Source organism: Rhamphochromis sp. 'chilingali' (assembly GCF_963969265.1).
Source record: "Rhamphochromis sp. 'chilingali' genome assembly, chromosome: 20".
Lineage (NCBI taxonomy): Eukaryota > Metazoa > Chordata > Actinopteri > Cichliformes > Cichlidae > Rhamphochromis > Rhamphochromis sp. 'chilingali'.
The window spans coordinates 24,210,845-24,237,966 of NC_137947.1; the positions used below are offsets into that span (position 1 = coordinate 24,210,845).

The following is a 27,122-nucleotide window of genomic DNA, read 5'->3' on the forward strand; positions in this document are numbered from 1 at the left end:
TTGTTTTAACCCTCATACAAACACAACTTGATTGTAGACCACCAAGAAGGCAAACCAAGAATAATATTGAAATGATTAAAAGGGAATTCTGACGTTATGTTTTGACAATAGTAGATATATTTATTGTAAAATCAAGGCCAAATATTTAAAACATTAAAAATGATCACTTACTGTAAAATCTTCTAAATAGGATCAAGAAGCTTAGATACTGATATGTAATTTTTAGAACAGAATACAATGATATTATACTTTGCAGCTTTTCTGGCCAGTCCATGACATGGCAGTCCAACAGCTGCTACAACCAACGATAGACTGCGAAGGAAGGATGCACGTTCTAAATTTGAAAAGTGACACCTTTGTGTAAGTTGCTTAAACCTGCATTCTTTTCTGTGAACATCCAATGGTAACTCCCCCTTTTGGAAAAGCCCAGGTCTATAGAAGTCAATGGACGCTCAGATGTCTGTTTGGGGGATTTCTATTTTCTTTTAAAACAATATTATGTGCTATTCATGGTCCTCATTAAAAGGTGGCTTACCAAGCTTACCAATAGAGGCGACTGATTCCTGTCTCCAGCTAAAGTATCCTTTGGGAAGATACTTAATTCAGTTCTCCCAGATGCATCCATGTAAGTGAGAGGCATAGATAAAGGTGATGTATGAATCTGTGTGAGATTGGGTGAATGAACCTTATAGAGTGCTCAGCTGAGCTACTGGTAAATGGGCTGGTACTTATAAAGACAGGCCCTGTCTTAGAGTGGGCCTATCTATTGACAAATAACTATTGTATAAATGTGCTGTGTCATTCAATTTATTAGATTCCCACCGTTCTTGTGACATCTGGTTTAAGCCAGTTAGCTCTACATCTTTAACTGGTTGTATCCTAATCAGAAGAAACTATAGGAAATCTTCCAGATAGGCCAAAATTATATGTCCAAGAGAAAGCAAAGTATATTGTCGTAAAAACTAAGTCTATGTACATGCACTCCATGATTCAGCAGCTTGTAAAACCACATTTAGCAGCAATAACTTGAATTGTTTTCTGTATGACTTTATTAGTTTCTCATATCCCCATAAGGAACTTCTTTTTTTTTTTTTTTTAACGGCATCAGCGCAAATGGTCACCCCTCCACCACTGCACTTGACAGTTGGTGTGAGGTGTTTGTGGTGACACATTCTTTCTGCTTTTCAGACATGCCACTCTGCATTCTGGCCAGACATCTCCATTTTAGACTCGTTTGTCCCAGAAGTCTTGTGGTTGGTTCGTATGCAACTTTGCAAACCTAAGCCATGCTGCTATATTCTTCTTTTAGAGAGAACCGCTTTCCTTCTGGCTACACTTCCTTGGGGTGAATTTATTGGGACATTCACTCCTAGGAAGATTGTGGTATTGTGTAAATATACAATGCTTCTGACCAGCTAACTGATCAAACTGCTTTTACAGAGGTGGTCACAATATACTCTACAACTTTGGAAATTTAATTTGTTGCCCAGGATTAGGTGAAAAAACAACAACAGTCGTTTAAAATGGCAACTCACATATTTGGTGTGACGGGAACTGTAGCGGTGTTTCAAAAGTGGCTAAAAGTACCAAACCTTGAATACTTGTGCCCCTGGAACAATAAAGCAAGATGGTCATCTTTTCTAGCTTAATAAACTGCCGTTTTATGACAGAATGTCAACCACTGGAACAGACACAGCTCAGTTTTAATATTAACTTCTTTATGACTGTGTTTTGAGGAAGTTATGTTTAAAAGTTAAAGTCCTCTTTATCTTTGACTGAGTGCTATCAGACCCTGTCAGCTCAGAAAGAAGCAACCATCCTTCCCTTTTCCAATTCAGGGTCTCCAGCACCCACCAGTTCCATGGACTTCAGTGCCCTCGCCAGTCACCATATATGTAGAACGTCGTTGAGATAAATGCGCATCGACCTTTTGCACCCTGTTATCACATTTCTGCTGAGTTAAGCTAATTGTGTGCTAGCCCTTCCTCCAAATTTAACAGTCACATATGACAGTTTTCAAGTTGAAGAACTGAAACCTCTTTAGAAAATGTAAGGTCACAGGGAAATACATTTAGTTTTGAGTAAAGAAAAACGGACTAATTTAGGGCTGTCCTTACTTAATGGAAGTCTTTCTATTTGTTTCTCTGAATTATGAACAGAAATTAATTCATTGGAACTTCGGTTAGTTTTCTGACACACTGGGCGAACGCTTCTTTCAGGAGATCCTGACATGACAAAACTGCACTTCCCCATCCTGTAACGTCTATTTACTTCAACACTTGATGTAACTAGTAGTTACATCAGTTCCTCTGCTTAAACAGAGTTTGCACAGACATAGAAATTATGTAAGTCTAAACAGGAAATTTCTCACTCAGCATACTAAAGATGGGCAGAGTTCATCTTGGTTCATCTTGTTAAATAGAGAACTGTTTCCACAAGAGGAAGTGATCATATTCATCCCACTGAGGCTTAAGCATTTTCACTGACATAGGCTACCACTTCCAAACATGCAGAGCAGTGAAAAGGATACCCTTTACCATCTATTAATAGAACATGGGTACTTCTGAGCAAAGCACCAAAAACCAAACGAAACATGCAACAGGGAAGTCACCCCAGCTTTCGCCCAAACTTCTGCTTTTGCTTCCTGTGTGTGTTCATGAAAATGTGCTTTATTTCCCTGTCTTTTAATGCTTGATTGCTTTTAATATATCTGCATAATGCCCCACACTGTGAAGCGTGGCAGATGAATAGCGTATATCATGGGTTTCCTTATCACATTGCAACTTTCATTTTATGTGTACTTCTTACAGGTTAGTTCTCATGGCTCATTTATAGTGAATTTTGTTCACACCATAGAATGTAAATAAAAGATGGACCTAGTCAACATAATGTTAGCCTGTTGGCCTCTGTTTTTGCTGTTGTCATCTTGACGTTTTCTAATTGGACTTTGACTAAGAAACTGTGGATCAGTAACTAGTAACATCACAATTTAGGCCTGCTATAAAGCATACTCTGCTATATCATCCTTTTTTAATCTAGTAACAACCCTAATCTAAAACATTTACACAGTTGTATTCAGTACAACTATAAGCTAGCAGCTGAGATCATGAAAGTGTTTCCTGAGGTCACAGAGGGTCCTCAGAAAGAATGCACCGGTTTCACTTGGAAGCCACGCCCATAAACTATATTTTGTATAGTTTATGATTTTTTGTTAATAAGCGAATGTGCATTTGATGAGCGTTTACAGGTACCTGCAAGCATTTTTGTGGCTCACTAAGCTAATTACAGCCTCAGAGAGTTGCTATGGGGGTTGACGCTTTGGATGAATAAAGTAAACTTTGAAATGTGTGAAATGCCTGCATAAATCTCAAAGATGGTTTGCTGTAACATTCTCTTCTTATGCACGTAAGAGCTGTGAAACTGGACTTTGTACTAAATTATTTTGTTTCTACTCCTACTTATTAGGTGTTATATAAGTGCAATCATACTGCACACATCCAACATGTTTATGCGTTTTTATGCACTTCCTAATCTCTGGTTCCAGGGATTCTGCTTCAACGCTTGTATTCTGCATTAAGACTCATGCACTGGGTTAACTTGAACCCATTGTTCATAACGCTAAGTGGAATTTTGTACCGTGAACCACTGTTAAGAGTGTTCAGGTAAATTTAGTCTCCATGTGATTAAATCCAGCGTTGATGACCAGAGGACTCCATTCATGAGGCTTCCCCTGGCGCGACATAGAGGGCTGGGCGAACTGAAAACAGTGGGTGTGACCAAAAATACGAAAATGTATTACACTGCAAGTCTGGCAGACACTTCAGTATGAATGGTGGAGCTAGAGCGGACAAGTTTGTTTCAGCAATTAAGAAAGCTAGTGAGAGGTGAGAGAAAGATGGAAAGCGCTCAAGTGCGTTGCTGTGTGTTAGAGGATGACTTTTGCACCGTACTGCAAAAGTCTGAAAGTGAAAGAAAATGTGTCAGGTCATATTGGTGCAAAAGCGCGCCTCGCAAATGTTGGCTGAATTTAAAAAAGAAACAGAAGTGCAACGTTTGCGCCTGACCGCCAGTGATGTGGGGGTAAGTCTGTCAGTTCATATTATTTTATGAATTACACGCATATAAATCAAATAAATTCACCACTTCACAGCTGTGCTCCCTTCAAAGCCCAAACGAGGAAGCAGATTATGACTTTGATGGAACTTTGCATTCACTAAAGCTGATTTTCTTTTTGCAGATTCACTGCAGTATTTCAGTACTTTTTGCACAGACCTAGACACATTAGAGATGCTATCCGTTTTAAGAGGTTCAGGGAGTTTTGAGGGCCGTGCAACGCTCACTCATGCGTAATGGGCGGTTTGCACAAAGATAAAAGGAAGTATGCGGTGTCAGACAGAGATAGTAACCCGGCCTTCCTCTTCCTTTTTGTATTTTTTAAAAACGTTATTGAATGACTGGACCTGAAACGGTTTTCTTGACAGGGCTGCACCCTGTCCGCATTTTTTGTGTGTTCCGTATCCAAGCGCGTCACGCGAGCTGCGCCCGGTTATTATTATCGTGCGAAACCTGCAAAGAAAGAAAAAAAAAATCCATGTGACTTATGTGAACTCCGCCGATCCTTTTTATAGCTCAGTCTTATCAGTGTGTGGTTGGCGAGCGTCACCTCCTGGAAAAAAGCAAACCAGAGCGCAGTGAGCGTCTCTTCATTATGAACCAAAACTGCCGTAGCGAAGGAAGCAACTGGGAGAGGTGCGTTCAGGTGCTGTCGGAAACGAGTAAAGCTATTCGGATTTGAAAACCTGAGAACACCCACCTTACTAGGGGTGGGGGAAAAAAATCGATACTGTGTAGTATCGTGATATTTTGTTTGCTAATAATGTATCGATACAGGGACAGCAGAATTCGATATTTTGTTACAAAAAAGGTTTTTGTGCTCTGACTTCAGAGCATGTTGATCAGCTCCTTTTTCTGAGCAAGAATCCTGACGTTCCTTCACTGTCCAAATGTGTTTAACTTTTTTTGGCAGCAATAAACATGACAGTTTACTTATTTTAATTTAAGACATGTTTTATTTTAATTAAGTTTAAAACTTTTTTATCTAATGTAAAATTATATTTTGTTTTAATTTACTTTCAAATTCTTCAGTTGCTGAATGGGCTGCATAGTTTTCATAAATTGCATAGTTCAGAATAGCTATAATTGTACCAGATGGTTGCATTCAGTTAAGTTGGACTAGACTGTAATACAAACCGTTCAGTTTGTCAACAATAAAACTGACTGAAATGAGAGAATGACTGAGTGTGAGACTTTGATATTAGATAAAATGAATATTGATAAAGTTTACCTTTATGTACAGAATCTGAATATCGCAAAATATTACAAAAAAAATTGCAATAATATCATATCGTGCGTTAAGTATTGTGATAATATCGTATCGTGGGATGTATGGTGATTCCCACCTCTACACCTTACCCCTACCAGAATGAATAAATAAATACACAGAATATAAGAAGTAATTTTGCAGTTCTAAATGATTAAAAAGACAGCTCTGACATACAAGTATTTTGTGCTTCACCATCAAAATAATTATAATAATCCGACCAATGTAGGATTTTTTTTTTAAACAAAACTACACTTTTATTATATGCAGTTATTTATTTTACTTGTATATGCTCTCCGTGACTCTGATGGATCTTGTGTTTAGGTCATCCCAAAAATAAAAATCAAGTGGGAAAACGACCCTACTTCTCCATTTATGACCTCTGTAAACATTTTCCAATTGATTTAATGGTCTTGATTGCTGGTTTCTCATTTATTTCCTAATACAGCATGATGTTAATTTTATGGTCTACCTTAAAACAATATTGACCAAAAGAGGTACACTAACACTAAATGGTGGCTCTTTCCATTTTTTTTCTTTTTTTATTATAGAGTTATTGAGGTTGTTTGAAATCAAATAATTACTTTATGTCATTTTTCATGCGGTTTGAACACACTTATTTCCAAAAACCTCTGGCCAGGGACCTCATAATTAATAGCTGAGCAGAAGTTATTGTATAAAAAAACAAGATCAGTCTCATATTTGTGGTTATTTTGATGCTCTTTTTTGCATCTTTGCTTTCAAATTAGGTAGGGTTAATTTGTTTTTTGCTCTTAAAGGGGGCGCTCCAGTGACAGCTTAAACAAATAAGCAATTTGTTGGCTGAAATTTCACCACATGTTCTGCATTGATGTGAAATTGGAACAAATATTTTCCAAGCTTTGTTTTTCCCTTCTCTCGCTTTTCTCATATTTCCACTTGATTTTCCTTCATATTCAGCTTACAGAGCTAAAGAAACAGCACTCAGCTTTCTACTAACTTTCTTTTTCAGATTTTCTTTTGGCAGTTATCCTAGCACCCCCTCGTTTCTCTGCTTTTTGGACTCATTAAGAGTAAAGATGTAGACTAACTCTGGTGTAAAGCGTGTGTGAGTTTCATAATGAGTGACATGGGGTTTCCCTGTCCCTATTTTCTTCATTCATGTGGCTGGAGTCAGAGAAGTATAGAGTTACCATCCCGGATATGAGCTGAATATTGAGTGAGTGCGTTTGAAGGAGAGAGAGGAAGGGAAGCTGCACATTTGTGAGAGTGAGCATGAAAACGTATGTGTGTATGTGTGTGAGAGGCAGACAATAGGAGGAAGCCTATTTGAATATATTATTTATACCTATTATGATCGGTGTGTTTGTTCAGCACTCTTTGTAACAAACACAATCATGCATTTCTTCTTTGTGTTGCCTAGTGACCTGCTGTATTGTAGAAACTTCCTCTTGTCACTTGCACCATTTTGCATCCACAGTACCTAAATTGGAAGCTTAGCAGGAGGAAGTAGCAGAGCTCAAACTTGTGCACTTTATATATTCAAGTCAAAAACTGAGACAAATGTGAAAGATTATATTTAAAACATTTAACATTTAAATGTGTTCCTGTAATAGCGATAATTTAAAGTCATGTCATTATTTATCTGCTGATGTTGTAATACTGAATGCTGAGCAAGTCAAAGGGCTGTAGGGGAAGCAGGTTTCTCAAGATGTGAAGAATAGAGCTTGTGCACCTCTCTCGCCTCTGTGTGAGAAATTCTGCAACTCAGCAAGTGGTCACGTACTTTTAATTACAATTCTCACAACAGCAGCCACACAGTGGTTTTCAATGAAGTAAAGAGTCTCTACAGTATATTTTACTGTGAATCTGTTCACAATGTGACAAAGAAAAGTGTGACTTGATGCAATAAACTTTCTTTTGCCCTCTAGGAATTACTGAATCACAGAGAAGTCACATTGTTGTGTTCATAATGACAAGAAAGGCCGCTCTTGTGTATAGCTGTGTTGTGAGTAGGTAAGCATGGAAATGAAGTCAAAGCAGGAACTGACTGATTACAGGTTGCTATGTGTGTGCTCTGCCTTCATCTAGACAAATTAGGGGAAATATAAATGCAAAGTTGCTATAGAAACACAGGCAAAAGTAGAGAAAGGCAAGAGTTGAAGTTGTGAGGGTCATTTAAGTTCAACTACATTCTTAAAGGCAGGTGAGATTCAGCTGAATTTAAAATCTGTTTGTGTGTTGAAGGAAAATACAGAACCAAGAAAGAGACAGGATCCAAATGACTGATGCAAAGTGAAACCCTACTGAAAGCCACAGGCGGGCAAATCAGTCTAACCCATGTTCATGCTGAGACTTCTTTTCAACAGCATCATAATTCATTGAGGTCAAAACCAGAAGAATTCAAAGAATCCACCACACAGTAGGTTCTAAAAAAAAGAATGTTAAAAATAAGATTGTGTAGTGAACTGCGTGTCATTCAGTCATCCATCCTGGACATGTTGCCAGTTTATTGTTCAGTCAACACACCAAGAAAGACACTCATTCACATTCACATTCATAACTGCGGCCAATTTAGAACCACCAACTAACCTAGCATACATGCTTTGGAGCATGAGATGAAACTGGAGTGCCCTGAGGCACAGGGAGAACAATCAACTGCACAGAAAGGCCTCAACTGGTGGATTCATACCCAGGACGGCAAGAAGGAAAAAACAAACAAACACAGACACTAAGTCTGTATCTGGTTGTTTTTTTTGTTTTCATTTTAATCCATGAATTCATTTTTGGTCACTTTAGGGCCGCGGAAAGAAGCTTAAATAGCAACTTTGAAACTATTGCAAGAATTCAGTAGACAAATTTACATTTCTAGCAGATACAGAATAACTTAACTCATTCACTGCCATTGACGTCTATAGCCGTCAATTGCAGTGAATGAGTCAATGGGTTTAACTCATTCACTGCCAGTGGCTGGCAGTGAATGAGTTAATAAGATAAGATTTATGCTTCTGTGTCCAACTCTAAGAAGAATGTATTCACACTTGGGAAAATCGAAACAGTGAGCTGCAGCACTCTGACATACTCTGTAGAGATGAGGAGAACTGAAGAATCTGGTGACAATTTTCCTTAGATTTGGTACTAGCACCTTTATGCATTGACCAGTTTACTGAGATTAGAGCATCGTAGCATACGAGCAAAACATCCACATGTACGACTCGGTTCACTTCAGGAGCTGTTACCCTCGCCTGTACTGGGTTGTGGCTAGGTTGCTTCACTTCTTTGAGCATGCAGTCAGCAGAGGACTGTAAAGGCTACTTCTGCTCTTCATGTTGCATTGAGAGATGCAAACCACAGATGGCTCATTCAAATGAAAGTAAACCATGTGTCTATTTGTGCACCGACCAAAAGCAAATGAGTAGGCAGCTTTTACATCACACACCGCAGACATACTGAAATTTCACTCGAGTCATCTTGCTGTCACATGTGTAATTTTTACTGGCTCCTAAGTGAGCCTGAATAATTGTGTCTCATTACTCGGGTTAGAAATGAAAGGACTTTAAATTTCACATAGATTAATATTACAAAAAACAAACACTTGTTAACCTGTATTTATTAGGTATTATTTATATTAGGAGGGAAAGATTAGATTCCACACAAGTCTGTATTCTGTAATTGTCCGTGTCATTCAAAAATCTTGTACTTATACTTATTATTTTAAAGCTCTCACTTCAGCTGTAGTAGTATCTTGTTCCTCTTCTTTTACCACCTTCGGTCTTGATGAAACCTTCTCACAACCGCAGTGGATCGATTCACAGATGTAAAGCGGCTTTTCTTGACACTTTAACAGTGGATTTTCCCTCAGCAGCCACTTTCATTTCCAGCTGTAGCAGTTTCAGTGAAGAGTTTTAGGGTCTCAAATTGGTCTAAAAGGCGCAGTATGACATTTTGGATTTTTTTTTAAACTTCCTAAAAATTACAGTGGAATATACCAGCCTCATATCTGTACATATCATAATGACTAAGTGGCGTGGAACGGCTAGGTTCCTGCTGCCCAAATTTAGTTACAGTCAAGCAGTAGAGAATCTCCAGGGTGTATTTGTCAGAAATTTAAAACCACAAAAATTACAAAGATGCAGCGTTTTGATATTAACCACCAAGATTTAGAGAGGCCTGTTACTGCGACGACCATGGTAGGTGATTATCAACCATTGCACAACTGCCTGTGCGGTCACAAAATTTGTATCTGCGATGGAATTTTGTTGGATTCATTACTAAGTACGGAGTGAGGAAGTGCTGCAGGCTTGGAAAAACCACCCGTACTGTAGGTTTTTACTCATGTTTATTCAGAAACATGAACATTTATAAAAATCACATTTCTGTAAATACAAGCAGGGACAGTGTGGAACAAAAATGTTAACGTGACGCAAGCTGAGATGTTAGGGTGGTGGCTGAGTAGCTAATGTTACTACCATATGCAGTATAAAACATGGACGTAGCTTCTGGGTCGGAAAAATAAAGCCGATACGGCAGTTTATCTGGAGGCCACTAGTTGGCGATAGCTGTAGATCTTCTTGGCCTATAGAAGTCTACAAGAAAACAACTTTCTGATTTGACCTCTGTAAAGGCGTTCCTGTTGATGGTTATGTTTATGGGCTCATTTTGTGTCATACTGAATAACAAACAAACAAACCAAAGAAGAAACAAAAGTTAAAGTCTGTTTTGTTTCGAAATACTACATTTCAATGTGAAGGATCAACTTGTGATTGACAACTCGTTAGCCAAAGAGCGTGAGTTTTTTCATAGACACAGTAGCCTCTCTGCGACACAATTAATTTTCAGCTTTATTTATATGGCACCAATTCACAACAACAGTCAACTCAAGGTGCTTTATATTGTACGGTAAAGACGTGACAATATTAGAAAGCCCAACAGTCACACATCCCCCTATGGGCAAATACTTTGGGACAGTGGGAAGGAAAAACTCCCTTTAAACAGGAACTAACTCCATTTCAGGGTAGCCACCTATCATGACTGGTGATATTTTTTTCTTTTTTCATCCAAGATGGTGAGGGTGGACATTCTCATCTTGCTAGCTTATGCTAGTTTAATCAGAATCAGGATACTTTATTGATCCCTAGGGGAAATTATTTTTGTTACAGTGCTCCAGTATAAAAACTAACAAAGACAGACAATACACTAAGTAAGAAATAGATACAATATATACATGACTTTATATACATATAAGTCACTATTGATAAATAGCTGAGTAAGAAGAAGGGCGTGTGCAAAAAGGGTGTAGCTATTACAGTATACAGTGTGTTAAGCCAAATCTTTAAGGGCCTTCTCTAAATTGGAAGTCTTTTCTCTCTTCATCTGAAAAGGGCGATTACATAATTTCCATATTGAGCTGTCATTCTATTGTAATCTCTTTGAATGCAAACAGGTACTTCCATACCTGCGGCTCACTGCCTTATCAATGAATTGGAGCTGCACCAATTGCAATCTTCCATGTGTAGTTTTTGCTGTGCTTGTGAGTGTCCTTCTTTGGCATGTGAAGATTGAAGATAGGACACCTGTAGGTGTGCTAGCTGCACCTGTTAGTCCTGGAAGAACAGCAGGCCTTGGTACATATGGAGTCTACCTGTAAACCCAACCACAAAAATCCCAAATATCATTGGATTTTCACAATCAAAAGATATCAAAAGCATTAGCTCTGGTGACAAACATAGGACTGAATCCCGCCCACCACCCCCTAACTCCCTTGTTGCAGGTACCAGGTCTATCAACTTCTTCTTCTTTAATGCTGGATGTTCTTTTTGAAATAGTAGCAAGAAAGTTAATAAAGTTAAACAAAAAAAGTTATGTCTTTACTTTTCTGTACAATAAGAAAGCTATGCAAATATGTTTGAGCACTGATGAAGTAGATGAATTTAAAGATGCAGAATAACAAACATTTTTTTCTTTCAAATGAAATGAAATGTGCTAAAAGCTCTCCGAGCTGTTTGGCACCAGATTTTCAAGTCTGCAGCATTAGTGATTCTTGCTATGCTGTGAAGAGGCTGGCTGAGACGATACTTGAGTCTTCTGTGTCATTGGAGTCTCTTTTTACTTTAAGCCTTTGTACCTGGTAATTGTGTGAATTTTGTTCTTCACCACAGCCTGGTAATGCAAACACATTCGCAGTCACTCACGTAAGTCACAGCCATGGGACAGCAGCACTTCCTCTTCTGTCACCATCAAGCCTCGATTTTGAAATAATGGCCTCAGGCGGCCTAAAACACTCTTATCTCTCTCATCTCAGCTTTTCAGGAACTAAAAAAGAAGCCTTGTTTGCAGCTTGATGGGAGTTGTTTTGCACATTTCTGATTAACCAATGGGCTTTGACCATGTGAGATGTTGAAAAAGAACACCTTTTTAAACAAGGAAAACCACAAATTTTGTTTCATGGAAAATTCTCATGATGCGAACGAGATATCCTGCCTTGGAGAGCTTAAAATAAAGCTTTTCTTTATCCACTGATTCACGTGTAAAAGTGTTAAGACTTTTGTGAAGGTGTTTGTGCACACTGTGAGTGAGTGGGTGCACTGTATGTGCATACCTGTTGCTCCTGTGGCCAGATTTAACCTTTTATCCTTTCTTAGCTAAAAGTGAAAGTACAGTTGCTTTGGAGACAGCCTAACATGTGAGCAGCAGTTCTGTCTTATTCTGTCCAATCTTACAAACTCAGAACCTGAAATATATTCTTTGATAGTTGCCTTACTTTACCTCTAAGCAGGGTGGGTAGGCTGTTTTCATTCCTTTCTGTTTCTCAGAAAGTTTCAGATATGGCTGCACAGAGCTTCCCCCGTGCAGAAATCACACTGTGATTTTGTCACTGAGTGACAGCTAGAATTTCAACCAGTAGTTTATGTTTTTTATGGCTTTTTTGGGGGGGATTAGTGTCAAGCATTTCAAGATATTATATTGTATTGTATTGATTACACAGAAGAAATCTCTCGCAGAGCATTCAAAGGGCCAGGGTTGTGTTAAGTTGATGTTTCTGGAAGTATGCACAGTAGTTATAAAAGAAGGACTTTGCAGGTTTTAGTGGAAGCAGGGAAAAGAAAAAAAGAGCAGAAGGAAGCAGAATGCAATGTATGCAGATTTTTAACATTTATTAATAGTTTGATATTGACACTGAAATGTTGAGTCTGATTGTTTAACTAATTTTAGGGAAGACCGAGCAATGCGTGTGAAGGGCGCATGCTTCTAGACCTGCAGTTCTGTATAATAGCTGGACCACCTGTAACTTTTAAACTTAATGTTTTCATCCTGCCTAAGAATCTGCAGTAACTTTAGCCCTAGCAACAAATTCATTTGCATATCTTAACAGGAAACACTCCCATGTCTGATATCAGCACTTGTACTTACAAGCAAATTCTCTTCCTCAACTAAGAATTGTTCTTGTAAGAGTGGTCTCTCAAACCCATAGTAGGCAGGTATTTTTGGTTGGCCACGCTAGTTTACAGTTACAGGGTTTCCAGTAAGCTGCTGCTCTATGAAGCTGAGAAGATGGAGAATGTGTGACAGTTCTTGGGTAGTTGGCACTGAGGGTTTAACTGTCTCACACTGTGCAACTTATTGATAACTAACCGTTGCCACAAGTGCACTGTTCACTACTACTGTGGTGTTTTTAGTCAGAGCTACTGGTTTCCAGTAAAGAACTGCACCTAGTGGCTTTACAGGAGAGGAAGTGGTAGTGGCAGAGCCTGAACGTGCATTCAGAAAAGGATGAAAACAGTCTTCACTTGTCGATTACTTATCTTTTCATGCAAAATTTTTGCAGAATGTGCATTTACATATTTGTCTTTTATTTCATTGAGCTGATGATACTGCAGATTCCTGAAATGGGAACGGAGTGAAAAAGGGTCAAAGGTCAAAGCCATAGCACTGCAATGAAGAGGACACGTGCATGTGCACTTGCTGACTTACTTCTCGTGTGTCATGCTTAAAAACTGAGGTGGTATACTGTATTTATACTGTATTTGTTTGTTGGTGGTTTGTGTTGAAGTGGTTGAAGATTGTTTTTAACAGTAAACCTGATAGTTTTACGATTTAGACACTAGGAAGTGTCTACAGCACACGACGTTTTACTTTTTGAATGGAGGTGGAGCGTTGAATCAAGAGTTATACACAGAGTTATATCGCCACCTAGTGGAAAAGCACTGACATGATACCCAACATATAAATCAGCTTACTGTCTGTACACTGTAGTTCTCGGGGTTTTCAGGATGTTAATATGCGAATATTTATATAGTTTATATAGAAATATTAAGAAAGACACATTTCCAGCATTCTGTTTAATGCCGGGAAGTGGCTGATGGAAATTAAAAATGTACACACCATCAAATTGTGAACATAATAAGTTTGCTAAAACAGAAGTGATTTTATTGTTGTACACTAGGTCATTTTTCACACCAAAATTTAAAAAAAAGAAAAAAAAAACATTAAAAATAATCATCATCTTTTCTGAGCCTTCAGGGTCTGTCAAACCTTCATCTTTAGGCATACAACTACACCACCACTCTGTCTCTACCTGCTGGTAGAGTTGGAGGCAAACAGCATTCTTTAATTTATGTGTTTTACTGCTGTTTACTAACTTGCAGTCTTTTAAGGAAATATGTATTCAGCACTTCTACCTCAATATTTCACTGATTTCAACTTAATACTTAGGAATTGCCGACCTGTCCAGGGTGTACCCCGCCTCTCGCCCTGTGGTAGCTGGAATAGCCTCCAGTCCCTCTGTGACAAACAGAAGAGAATGGATGGACAGGTAGTAAGAAAACACTCAGTCTAACTGACAACAACCCTGAGACATTGCAGAATTGACCGATTTTTGGATAAGATAAGATAACCTTTATTAGTCCCACGCGTAGGAAATTTGTTGGGTTAAGGCTGCCGACCTTTGCCAGCGCCATCTTACCCTTCCGACCATACATACATTACAACATCATATGGGGAAGACTGGTCAGAGAGGTATAACAATGGAAAATGCACAACATGAGGAAAGACGAGGAGAAAAAATAACTCCCCCCAGACTGAGCTCCAACAGGGAGATCAGTTTGAGAACAGAAAAAAAACACACCTCAGCACATGAATCCGCACATCTCACTACATAGAAGACATAAGCTTCGAAGGCGTTTGGAGGGGGTGGGGGGGGGTGAGTCTGTGTCAGTGCACATGCATGTGTGTGTGTGTTCCGTGTTCCGCCGAGAGAAAGTGTCCCTTCACCCGGTTAGGCAAAAGTCAACAGTCTTCGGTCGACGCGGGTAACCTTGAAGGAAGAGGGATAAAGTCACAACACAGTCTTGTTATCTAATGTAGAATTGTTATTCCCGTCAGCTTTTGCCTTGAGCATCCAGCTGGCGCCAGGGAGGCCGCATGAGATGAAGATAGTAGCTGTTTTGGTTAGTGCGAACAAACTGCATCCAGTTTTACAGTTGGTCTAATGTCCGTCACTGGTCACCAGGTTCTTATCTGATGTTGCAGGTTATTTACGAGCCGTGCAGCAAGAACAGAGAAAGCCTGGTGACCTTTAAAATTTTTTACACCAGAGGGGGCACTGTGGGCTCCAACGACAGCAAGAGTATGAAACCATGACTAACAGAAATCTTGGTTTATGACACATCTAACAACACATTGCACAACACCTTATTTCTTTGCCTTTATGACACAGTTTCATGTTTACTCCAGAACCCGCTTGTAAAGGCCCACTTCATTAGTTACACCTTCCTAATGCTACGTTGGAAACCATTTACCTGAAATCTTCGTGGCATGGATTCATCAAAATGTTGGAAATATTCCTCTGAGATTTTGGTTTATATTAACATGATGAAATTACACACTTGCTGCAGATTTGTCATCTGTACATCTATAATGCAGATCTCTTGTGCCACCACATCCCAGAGGTGAGTTTAAGGTGATTTGAGTTTTGTGTCATGGTATGTTATCCTGCTGGAGTCAGCTGTCAGGAGAGGGTACACTGTGATTACTTAAGAGATGGACATGGTCAGCAATGTTACTCAAGTAGGCTGTGGTGTTTAAATGATGCCCAATTGGTACTAAGGGGGTCCAATTTTTCCAAAATTCCAAATTCTTAACCTGCAATCTAAATGCCACAGTACAAACCAAGACTCATCAGGTCAGGTAACATTTTTCCAGTCTCCTATTGTCCAATTTTGGTGAGACTATGTGAATTGTAGCATCGGTTTTCAGTTCTTAGCTAACAGGAGAATCACCTGCAGTGGTGTTCTGCTTCTGACGAGTATCTGCTTCAAGGTACTGTTGTCTTCTTTTTGACTCAAAGCAGTCAGGCCATTCTCTTCTGAACTCTGCCATCAACTGTGCATTTTCACCCAGAGAACTGCTGCACTCTGGATACTTTCAGGATGCCTCTTTCAGACTATTCACTGTAAACCCAGAGATGGTTGTGTGGGAAAATGAGTTTCTGAAACCAGCCTGTCTAGCATCAACAACTGTGTGACTTTTAAAGTCACTTAAATCACATTTCTTCCCCATTCTGATATTTCATTTGAACTTCAGCAGGTCATCTTGACCATGTCTACATGGCTAGATGCACAGCGTGGCTGCTATATGTTTGACTGATTAGAATTTTTTGTTAATGAGCAATTTAATAGGTGTACATAATGAAGTGGCTGGTGAGTGTATATATCCATGCCATATTGAAGCTGCTATTAATTTCTTTTTAATAATTCTATATTTAATATCTGCAAAGAGGCATTGTCAGTTTGTAATTACTGTTAATTGTGAATATCTCACAAACAACTACAGTTTACACACATGAAATACCAGAGACAGAAATGACTTGTAGATCCTAGTTAATGTGGGGTTAGTATCAGCAGAGGGCAGTGTTTTCCACATCATCCCAATCAACTGAGCATCTGTGTGTTGGACTTCAGGCGGGGTGGATTTGTGCCCTCCAGCACAGCAACCCTGCGTTCTTTGAAGCTCTGGTATCTCCAGAGATTACACACTGAAACCACACCCCCTGGGGGATGAAGAGACTGAGTGGTTGGCGAGTGTCAGCTGGAGGTATTGATTGGCATACTTAAAGGCAACAATAGAGGAGAGCAGTGAGAAACAGTCGTGTTCTGGTTCACAGAGTGGATCGGGTCAATTGAGGGAGCTGTGACGATGTGTTAGACTAATTCCATGTGTGTGTGGATATGTGTGGATCCTTTTTAATGAATATTGATTGGGCTGCAGTTGAAGTTTGCATTGGACAAAGAGGCAACTGCACATCTTTAGTTCTTCATTCATTTCTTAATCCACTCTGTAAAGGAAACCGACCTCTACCTAAACAAAAAAGTGACAAACTCTCCTTATATGCAGGACTATAATCTATATGTAACTTCCATTCACATGAAATCGATTCCCACAGTACTACACTTCACACAGAAATAGAATAAACAATAGTAAATAGTAAACTGGGATGCCTTGACTTGTTCTCCTAAATCTTCTGGGATGTTTTTGTCTCGACCGCTCTGAATGTACCATAAATTGTGTATAACACTTTTGAATACCCAGGCCTCAATTCTTTCAGTATCTGCAAACTACTGTAGCTTACAAACTCCCAAAACTAGACTGAAATGCTATTATTGCTGCAATTTTTTCTAACTAGCAAAGACCATTAAGCATGTGTGTGTTGTTTTTATAATTAGACTTACAACCAGACTTTCAAGAAGACACGGGAAAGTGATTTTAAGCCTGACATGGGATGAAAAGACTGTGACAGATATGTAGGAACATGTAAAACAATATCAAAGGCAACCTACTCAACTTTTTATGGTCCTGTGACAACACTCAGGACTTCTGGACTGCCTGGAATATTTGAAAAACCAAAAAGCAGTTTCAGAATAGGATGAACTGTTTCACAAAGGTTATGCATTTAGACATATTTCCATTGAAAACAGCATTATACTAGGCATAGCCTTTAGCAAAAAGGAGTCACTCGATAACCTTTTCACATTTTTTATAGATGGATAAAAATAGGGCTGTCTATAATAAACAACAAAAAAACAACACAGTTAACATTACAAATGCCACAGGCACCTTATATGATGAGGTAGTAACAGTGACAAAAAAACTGTAAAAGTAAGACTGACAGCGCATAAGAGAGAAATGTAAATTACATTAACAAATAACAAGTATGCTATAAATCCTAGAAAAGCAGCTGCATGAAGATCCCAAACACAAAAATATGTTTGGGATCTTATCCCTGGCAGGTGTGCATCACCTATCACAGTATGAAGAGCATAGAGAACAGTAGGAAGGGTTTCCTGAAGCGTTCTTTGTGGGGTTGAGTCTGAGGGAGAGGAAGTGGTGTGGAAGTGTGGAGTGGAGAGGGTGTGATGATGTTGTCCATGATGGAGAGCAGTTTGTTCATTGACCTCATGTACCTCACTGACTCAAAATGCCATCAAATTCTGAGTAATGATGCTTCCGGGCTTCTCTGGAAGTTGATGATGCCCACCCCCAGCAGACAACAGCAAAATAAATGACACTGGCAACCACAGACTGGCAGAAGATCTTATGTTTCTATGCAGCACTTGGGTGGAGCCATTATATTCTTGGGTTTTATATCTGATAGCCTCTAGTGACCACAATAACGTTTTCACATCTGATACAATTTGTCTCTTTTTTTTTTCTTCTTCTTTGGCACGTACATTAACTCGCTTCTTCACTGTGATCTTGCCAAAGCTCTTTTTGGCTCTTTTCATAGACTAAATTTGACCAAATTTCACACAGATACATCAAAATGAAAAAAAAAAAGAGTGAATTTTTTATGTCCAAATTGTCAAAAGTCAAATGTTGAAACTGCACCGGAAGGCACTTTCAAACTGTGCGAAACTCTCATTGGAAATAACATGAACTGAAGCAGACAGCAGCTGTGGCTGTTCTTAGAAAGCAGGAATTTAAAAAATCGTGTTAAGTCTGCAGACACAAAATGCTTAATGGTCCTAAATTTTAAAATTAAGTCTAAACTAACTATAATTTTTGGCACTTACCTAAGGAGAAGAATACAGTAGGGATTTGGGGGCAAATGCTACAACAAAGTGACTAGTTGAATTACAGGTGGCAGAAGTTATAAGTACATTCATCATGGGGGTGCATGTCATGGTAACTTTGGACTAAGTGTGTCTAATCTTCTTAACAGTGTTAATTTTGACAGCAAATTTAGATCTAGTTTAAAAAAAGTTTGTTCTGTAAAAGTTTGTGTTTTTAACGGTGAAAGTTGTGCCACGCAGTTTTCAAAGTGTTTTGTTTTTTTTTTTACGTCAAATCCAAAATGTGTGCGTATGTCCCAGGCGTTGATATTTGAAACGTGAAAACGCATCACGAGATGCAGGGATACTGGGAGCAGGTTGAAGCCCTCCCACCCCATCACCATACTGTTTGTCAGGGGCAGCTGATATGTGTGCATCTAGGGTCTGATTGGATCTGACACATTAAATTGTCAGTACATTTCATCCTCGTTATTGTCCTTGTGCATTAAATTTGATTTCGTTATCATCTTGTTTTCATCAGGGCGAAAATGACGTTCAGTGACGAAAACATAACAAAAATCATTGGTCACCAAAATGAACCAATTCTGACCACACCTGTACTTTAAAACATTTCCATTTTTGACTCCATGTCACTAGTTTTCATTGTCATGTGTCTATTGCATACAGTAAAGTAGTCTAAGATCAGAGGTGGCACATTTTCTTCACATGCATGCTATTGTATCTAATTTTAACATTTCAAAACAAATTACGTTTTAATTGCCATTAATTAGAAAGATATCACTTTATATAAAGGAGCAGCTTCTGTTTACGTATAACTTTCCACACTGTGGCAGGCGGAGGAGTCTGGATTTAGTTTATGTTTTGGTTTGACTGGGCGGTGATTTGGAGACACAGCCTGTCTTAGTCTTATTTTGGAGACAAATGTGAAAGTCAGACACAGAGTGACCTGGAAACTTTGGCTTTCATTTGTTTCCAGTCAGAAAATGGAACGTAGATGACGCCTCCAGTGTTGTCTGGATGGCTTGTACTCATACCTTTGAGTGAGAACAGAAAGTGAATAGGCCTATAGCCAGATGTTGATGAAACATTATAGTGTGGTCTTTTGCTTCTTTCCTTTGACATGGGCTACCTTTAATAACCAATAATTGTCCACAATTTTAACTGAAGAGTTACACTTGGTAAGTCCCAGTTCCTAAATAACTTACCTAATTTGTAATTGTTATTTGTTTATGATTTTTTTCTTGCTAAACTGATAAAATCTGTAAGTTTATAGTAGTACATACATTAATCAGCTGCCAAATGTTAAACGTCTGGGACATGTCAAGTATTAGATAAATGTGTTTAAATGAGTTTTTATGGGACTGAGTCACTAATGGACCTGTGATATAGACACAGACATAGCCTTGGTGGTCTCACTCAGAGCAGACACATTTTCTTTGTCTCACTGCCACAGATGCTCAATCCATTGGACCACACACACACACACACACACACACACACACACACACACACACACACACACACACACACACACACACACACACACAACATCCAGGGATATGCACATTACTTCCCACAATCACATGCAAAATCTTAGGATGCAGACATTGGGACTCCACATTGACTCCCTTACAGACAAATAGTCTGCAGTGTTTGTGAGGGAATTGTGCCTCCTAACACTTCTATGCCTGTTCATATGTCTTTGAATGCTAATCAGGAGCACAATGGGATCTAAGACCACCTGGAAACTAATAGTGGGGTTGAGTCATAGCCCTGTTCCCTCTGAGTCATAACCCTGGACTGGCCCAGTCTGAATAAGCAGGAGATGAGACCAAAGGCTGGGGGTGAGATTGTGGGAATTGTATATGGAGAGAAAATTAAAGGGAGACAGGGAATTAATTTATTTATTATTTTAAATTAAACATAAATCCAAGGCAATCACATGTTTTTGTCTTGGTGGTCATTTTTGAGGCTCTCGTGGGTCTGTGTTGCTAAATTCACATATTCTTAAATTGCTGAGATCATTGTCATACTGGAGGTTTGGTCCACTTACAACAGTGAATTGTTGCTGCGCTTTTAGCAGTCAGTCTGGCAGTAAGTATTTTGCTTGCACAAGGAACATCCGTCCATAAATCCATCCGTCCATAAATCCATCCATTAAAACTGGAGTTCTGTGATGTGCAAGCTTTTTTCCTTATATGATAAGATTTCTACTTGACATAATGCACGTTTAACTTCATGTGACTAATGTGCGTAGGTGTAACAGTGATTTACTGTATTTCGTAGTGATGGTGAAAGCTAAAAGAATCGGTATGCCTTACCCAAGGAGTCCCATAAAATCTGAATTTTAAACAAACAAAACAAGTGACTACCATACTGATACATAGTGTTTATTTGATTCTGTTCATACTTATGATAAATGAACGCAGCGTGACAGTAACAGAAAAAGTGAGATACAGTAAATGGCTGTGTGGGTGCTGGATTATTCCCACTTGTAAAATCTCTGAGTCCTTCTGCCTAACAGTGTTTCCATGCAAAACATTACCAGACAAATTGTTCCACTTACGTCAGCGCTGCCACTGCAGCGACCAATAATGGCAAATTCATGGTTTAGAGGACAGAGGAGGGAGTGTTTTTTTTGACAAGATGGAAAAGTATTGGCAGAGAGATAACATGATAGAAATCCTAAGGTGAGATCAAATATCTTTTTTTCACATAGTTTAAGTAAGTGCAACAACATTTCAACTTTTATTGGCTCTTAAAGGCCAAGTCAAATAGAAAGTGCCATTAAAGGGATCCCATTAGGTTTTTCTGTTAAGGAAAGCCATTGTTACAGTAGTGGATGGTCGTATTACACACAGCCACATGAATATTAATGTATGTGCAAAGCTCAGGCTCTAAACACTCCTTTTTTTCTATTCTTTACTCTCTGTGATGTCACAGAAAGTGGATATCTTTTATTTGGCCATCTCACGCACACAGCTCTGGCTGTTGGCACAGAAGCACCACCAACTTGTGGTTCAAACCTCAAGTGCCAGGAGCATCCAGTCAGAAGAAATCTGACTTCACCAACTTCATCTTCAGCCTCATGAGCAGGTCTCACTGTTGGTTATTGCTCCACGTACCACTGAGCATTAAACGCATCCCCAATATTCAACAGATTTTTTTTCACATGCTACCTGCACTCCTTAAAGTTAAGCTGTCGTGTGAATTTTTAAATACTTTATACAAACATACTTCAGTTTGTTGTGTTAGTGGTTGTTTTAGCAACATTAAAAAAGCTGACTAGGTGGAAAAAAACTGGAGTATAAGTGCGTGGCACCAGTTTAAAGGTTGTTTACTAACATTTAAGATATACTATTAAGGTTTTTTTAGATTAAAAAATGTGTTAGGATAGCAACCTTTCATTTAAATAGGAGTTGGTGACACAGTTAATGTACTGCTGTCAAGAGAACACAGAGAATGACATCCTGCCTTTTTTTTAGATCAATTAATTGTTCTTATACGGTTAAGGCAGCTAAATATTTATACATATAGGGTTAAAGCAACTAAACACTTGGTCAGTAAACTGCTAACAATCAAGATTTCATCCTGCTTTAGATTTATGAGAAGGCAAGTAATGCAACAGCCATCAAAACTGAAAATTACGGTGTTACACAGTCATGTTTGCACAAGATGCAATCTGCAATACTGGTTTCATGCATTTCAGGCCCACCAAGCCACTGATAAAAATGAAGATAAAATGCCTTGAACATTCAGAAATACTACAACAGCAACGCAGTCAAAAAGCCCATCTGAGCATATAAACAGCATAGGTCATAATTTGGTTGTAAATTTCACTATGGGCTATTTGAAAGGCACAACACTGGTGCCTTTTAAAGGAAAGAAAATGGGAAAAGATGGATTTGTGTTCTATTTCACTGTCTCAGATTTGTTTAGGAAAGTCATGGGACATTTCAACTGATCAAGCCAGAGATTGGGAGCTTTTCAGGTACTGGAAAACAGGCCTATTCACTGGTGGATTGGAAGAGTTTGTTTGCTAATTACTCCAAATCAGCAAAGTATAATAATGTTAAAGGTGTCAGTACACAGCTACAACATAAACTGTAGACAAAGATGACAGTACCATACTACATGTCTTCAGGTGATAATTCATAAAGACTTGCTTTTTTTTTAACTATAACATTCAAAGAGTAGCAGGAAATGTGAAAAACTCCCATTGTCTTTATGGTATGGTAGAATGTTTAGTGCCATATCCCAGCTGTACAACACATATTTGATTCCCACACGGACACTAAAGATAGACTGCCATGCTATTCATTCTGATAATATGTGTAATGGCTCCTTGACTCATCTATAGACTCAATCTCCCACAATCCTCCCACAATGAGCACTCTGCTGAGCCAGCATTTCTCAACGTCTTACTTTCTCTCTTGATTTCTGTGCATGTACTCAGCAGAGCTACGTGGCAGTCAAGTAAACAGGCTTGTTTTTCTGTTTTGGAACACCTAAGCTAATTTCTTGGTAACTGTTTTATTAAAACTGTTGAAAACAACCTAATTAAAAAAAAAAAAAATATATATATATATATATATATATATATGTATATGTATATATATAAAATTTATATATATATATGTAAATTTTTTTTATTTTTAATCCTTATTCTCTGTGTACGTGTGTTTGTGTGCTGTACTGTGACGTCTTGAACTTTCTTGATAAAGCAGATAAAGTTTCAGTTTCTGTGGATTTTTGTTTTCTTTGCATGTTTATCTGTGGCAGCTGTTCATATTGACTGCCTGGTTATTTCTTTTTTTTAAATCCACCATTTTCAGGGTGAATTTTACCCCAGAGACAGTTGGCACGTAGGGAAAGTCTTTCTCTGTAAGTTTAATGATGATCACATTATTTGGAGTTTGTTAGAAAGTCATAGCTCATTGCACGTCTTTGTTAACTGAGAGGAGTCTGTAGATTTTTACAGGGTAATAGCTTCCCAGCTTCTTCTGGGTTGTGAGATTATTTGGTATGGCAAGGTTTAAGAGTGGTTCCCAATTAGTTGATCTACTTTTATTCATACTAGAATGCCTTTGCAATTTGAAATGGCTTGAATTCTTGGTCAAGTTTATTTGTAAAGCACTTTTACCAAGGCTGACCAAAGTGCTTCACAGGCAGCCAGTATAAAATGATATTAATATTAATGACAAGAATGATAACTATACGATATCAAGGCTTAGCTTAGCTTAGCTTAGCTTGAATTAAAGGCCAGAGGCAGAATGGAGTCTTGAGCAAAGACTTAAAAATAGAAACAGTTCTATTATCAAATGGTAAGGTATTCCAACGACACGGGGCAACAACTTAAAAAGCTCGGACACCTCGGTTTTTAAGTCTAGATCTTAGAATATTGAGGATCAGCTGATTACCATACCTCATGGCTCTTACAGGAGTGTGTTCATTAATAAGCCAATCAAGAGAAACGATCAATAAACCTTAATATTAATCCTAAAATTAGCAAGGAGCTAATGAGTGCAGCTAAAACTAGCGTAATATGTTCATGTTTTCCCGTCCCAGTTAAACGTCAAAGAGCGTTTTCTACTAGCTGAAGCTAACGAAGTGATGACTGTGGTAAACCTACATAGAAAGGATTACAATAATCTAGTCATGTCATGATAAGAGCATGTATAACTCTAAGTCATTATAAGAAAGGTGATACTTTGATTTTCTGTTGGGCTCCACATGGTTTCTGTTTGGACAGCTTACATTATGTATTTTGCTGACTTCTCAAATGAAACAATAGCCAGTCAGGTAGCAACTGGTGGGCTTATTTTACTTTAACTCACAAAAATGATGACTGATTTCCACTTATGCTGACACACACTGCCCATTTAACCTCACATGACTCATTTCTTCAGCTGCCTTTGTAAATGTGATTTACAGTGGCATGGCAGAAAGTCAAGGGGTTGGCAATTTGGGGAAATCTGTAGGGTGCTTACTCGGGTTACGGCTTTCCCAGTTCATATATTTGAAATGTTATTTGATGACCAATCCTTAAAGCGCTATAAACATGGTTTTAACACTTTATTGTTCTTCTAGTAAGCCTAACTTCAAAAACCAGTTCATGCCCCCACATTTATAGGTATGGACACAAAATAAACAGATCTAAACACAGAGCAGCACGAGCATAAGCATATTCTTTTTTCTTCGTCTATTTTCCACATAAAAATGATATTATTTCAGTTTACGTTCACTCTTTTATTTTCCCTGGTCATTCACACCCCACTTGCAGTGGCTTTATTCCCCACTAATTGGACGTGATATACACTTTTACACACACTGTCTTAATTTAAGATTATTAGCATTGTACATACACCAGCACTGTTGTATTAAGCACTAACAAGATGAAGTTGACATGTAGCCTAGCTTTTAGCTAAATGCTACATGGCTATATGGTCTTAGGCCTTACGACTGTAGCACGTTTCGCTCATCAATTGAAATGGGAGTACTGAGACGATATGGTTCTGTTGCTTCATTTGTAATAAACAGAAAACGATTCAAGTTTCACAGAGCAGCTAAGTTTCCTATCTCCCTTTTAATAAACTGCCGTAACTGAAGCATGTGCTAATGCATGCCGAATGGTCTTCTACCAGAGATTACCATATAGAGCCTGCATTGTAGCGGTAATGCTGCAAAACTGTCATATCCTGTTCATCAGCAATATACAGTAATTAACCAGCCTGAACTACAGTAGCATCCGGTGTAATCTTCTGCTACTGCCAGTATGACTATGCACAATTTGCATGAGACATCATGCCCAAGTCTATACTTGTCTCTGTCTATGGGTATATAATAGGGGTATGTGTGAGTGTGTGTGCGTGTGTGTGTGTGTGTGTGTGTGTGTAAGTGTGTAAGTGTGTTGGGAAAAGTGTGGGAACTGCAGAGGAGGAAACGTGTATTTACGAAGTTGGCTCAAAGTTCCCATGAATTCCTCTGGATAGGAGATGGAGCTGGACGTGGGGGGTTGTATTACAATAACCCCAGAGGCAAACTGATTCATAATGTCAGTGCAAACTGTAATGGAGTATGTCAGGTGAAAAGTTACTGTAGATGCGTATGGATATAAAAAACAAAGAATTAGCAATAGGGTGATACACTTTCAGAATGATCCAGTAATTTTTTCCCACTTTATATGTTGTATTAATGCTCTGTTAATATGTATTAATGCCAGGCAAGGTGACAAGTTTCTAAATGTCACCAAAAGTGCTGGTCAAGATAAAAATGCAAATGCTTAAGGGCTCTGATAAATAAAACACATTCACGTGAAATAAAGCCATTTCCTTAAAAGCAATGATGGAGGATTTAAAAGAAATCACACCAAGTGGCTTAAAGCTTGTGCCCAGCCTTGTTTGTTTCCTCTGAGGTTATTGCTATTGTGATTCATCGGTCATTACAGTTCATCAGACTAATTGTCCTAAAGTTGCACTTTCACCATCAGTCTTATTCCCAGTTTTGACCTCAGAGATCTACCGAGTTTCACTTGTGCAATTATATATAGCTTGTACATTGATGCTGCACTTGCAGACACTTCCTAAATCACAAGTGGTAACTGGGCATTTAAGGATTAAACATTTTTGAGAAATGCTCTAATCTTGTCACTTTGTCGAACCTGAAGAAAAAGCCTATAAATAACTTTGAAGTTAACAAGTTTTACATGTTTATAAGACATAAAAATATGGTTGTTGGTGACTACATACACTCACCGGCCACTTAATTAGTTACACATTGCTACTACTGAATTTGATCACTTTTTGCCTTCAGGATTACCTTAATTCTTCCTGGCATAGATTTAAAAAGGTGCTGGAGACATTGATCTGAGATTTTAGATCCATATTGACTTCATACCCTCACACAGTTTCTGCAGATTGCTCAGCTTCACATGCATGATGCAGATCTTCTTTTCTGCCACAGTCCAAATATGCTCTATCAGAATGAGATCTGGAGACTGTGGAGGCCATTTGAGTCTAGTGAACTCATGATCATACTCAGGAAACCAGTTTGAGATGATTGGTATACCCTTTATGATCGCAGCATAACCACAGATGGGTATGCTGTGATCATAAAGGAACAGACATTTTCAGCAGCAATACTCATGTTGGTTGTGGCATTTAATGATGTTCAGTTTGTACTAAAGAGGCCAAAGTGTGCCAGTAAAATATCCCTACACCATTACCCCATCGCCATCAGCCCAAACCACTGATACAGGCACAATGGAGCCATGCTTTCATGCAAATTGTACCCCCAGTGTTCTGTTTTTAGCTGACAGTTGTGGCACCAGGTGGTGTCTTCTGTTGCTGTATACTGCATACTTTTGTAATGAGTGGTTATTTGAGTTACTGTTGCCTTCCTGTCAGTTCAAAGCAGTCTGGCCATTCTCCTCTGACCTCTGACATCAACAAGACATATTTGCTCAGAGAACTGTGGGAACTGGATATTTTTTCCTTTTCAGACACTTCTCTCTAAATCCTAGAGATGGTTGTTCAGGAAAATCTCGGTAGACCAGTTTTCTAGAAATACAAACGTTTAAAAAAAGTGTAGGGTTGAAAATTGGAATTTTCAAGTATTTCAGTTAGTGTCCTATAAAGGGTTAACGGTGTTCTAAACCAAAAGTAAAAATTATAGCATGTTAGGCAACCTGTTGTGCA

The 27,122-nt window shown here is 38.6% G+C and overlaps 1 long non-coding RNA gene across 1 annotated transcript in view; it reads left to right on the forward strand.

The window, feature by feature from the left end:
* Positions 1-3,819: 3,819 nt before the first annotated feature.
* The window catches only part of LOC308388058, a 77,047-nt gene continuing 53,744 nt past the window's right edge, over positions 3,820-27,122 (forward strand). The window contains exon 1 of the long non-coding RNA XR_013970037.1: positions 3,820-4,080. This is a non-coding gene — a long non-coding RNA (uncharacterized lncRNA). The remainder of the gene's footprint in view (positions 4,081-27,122) is intronic.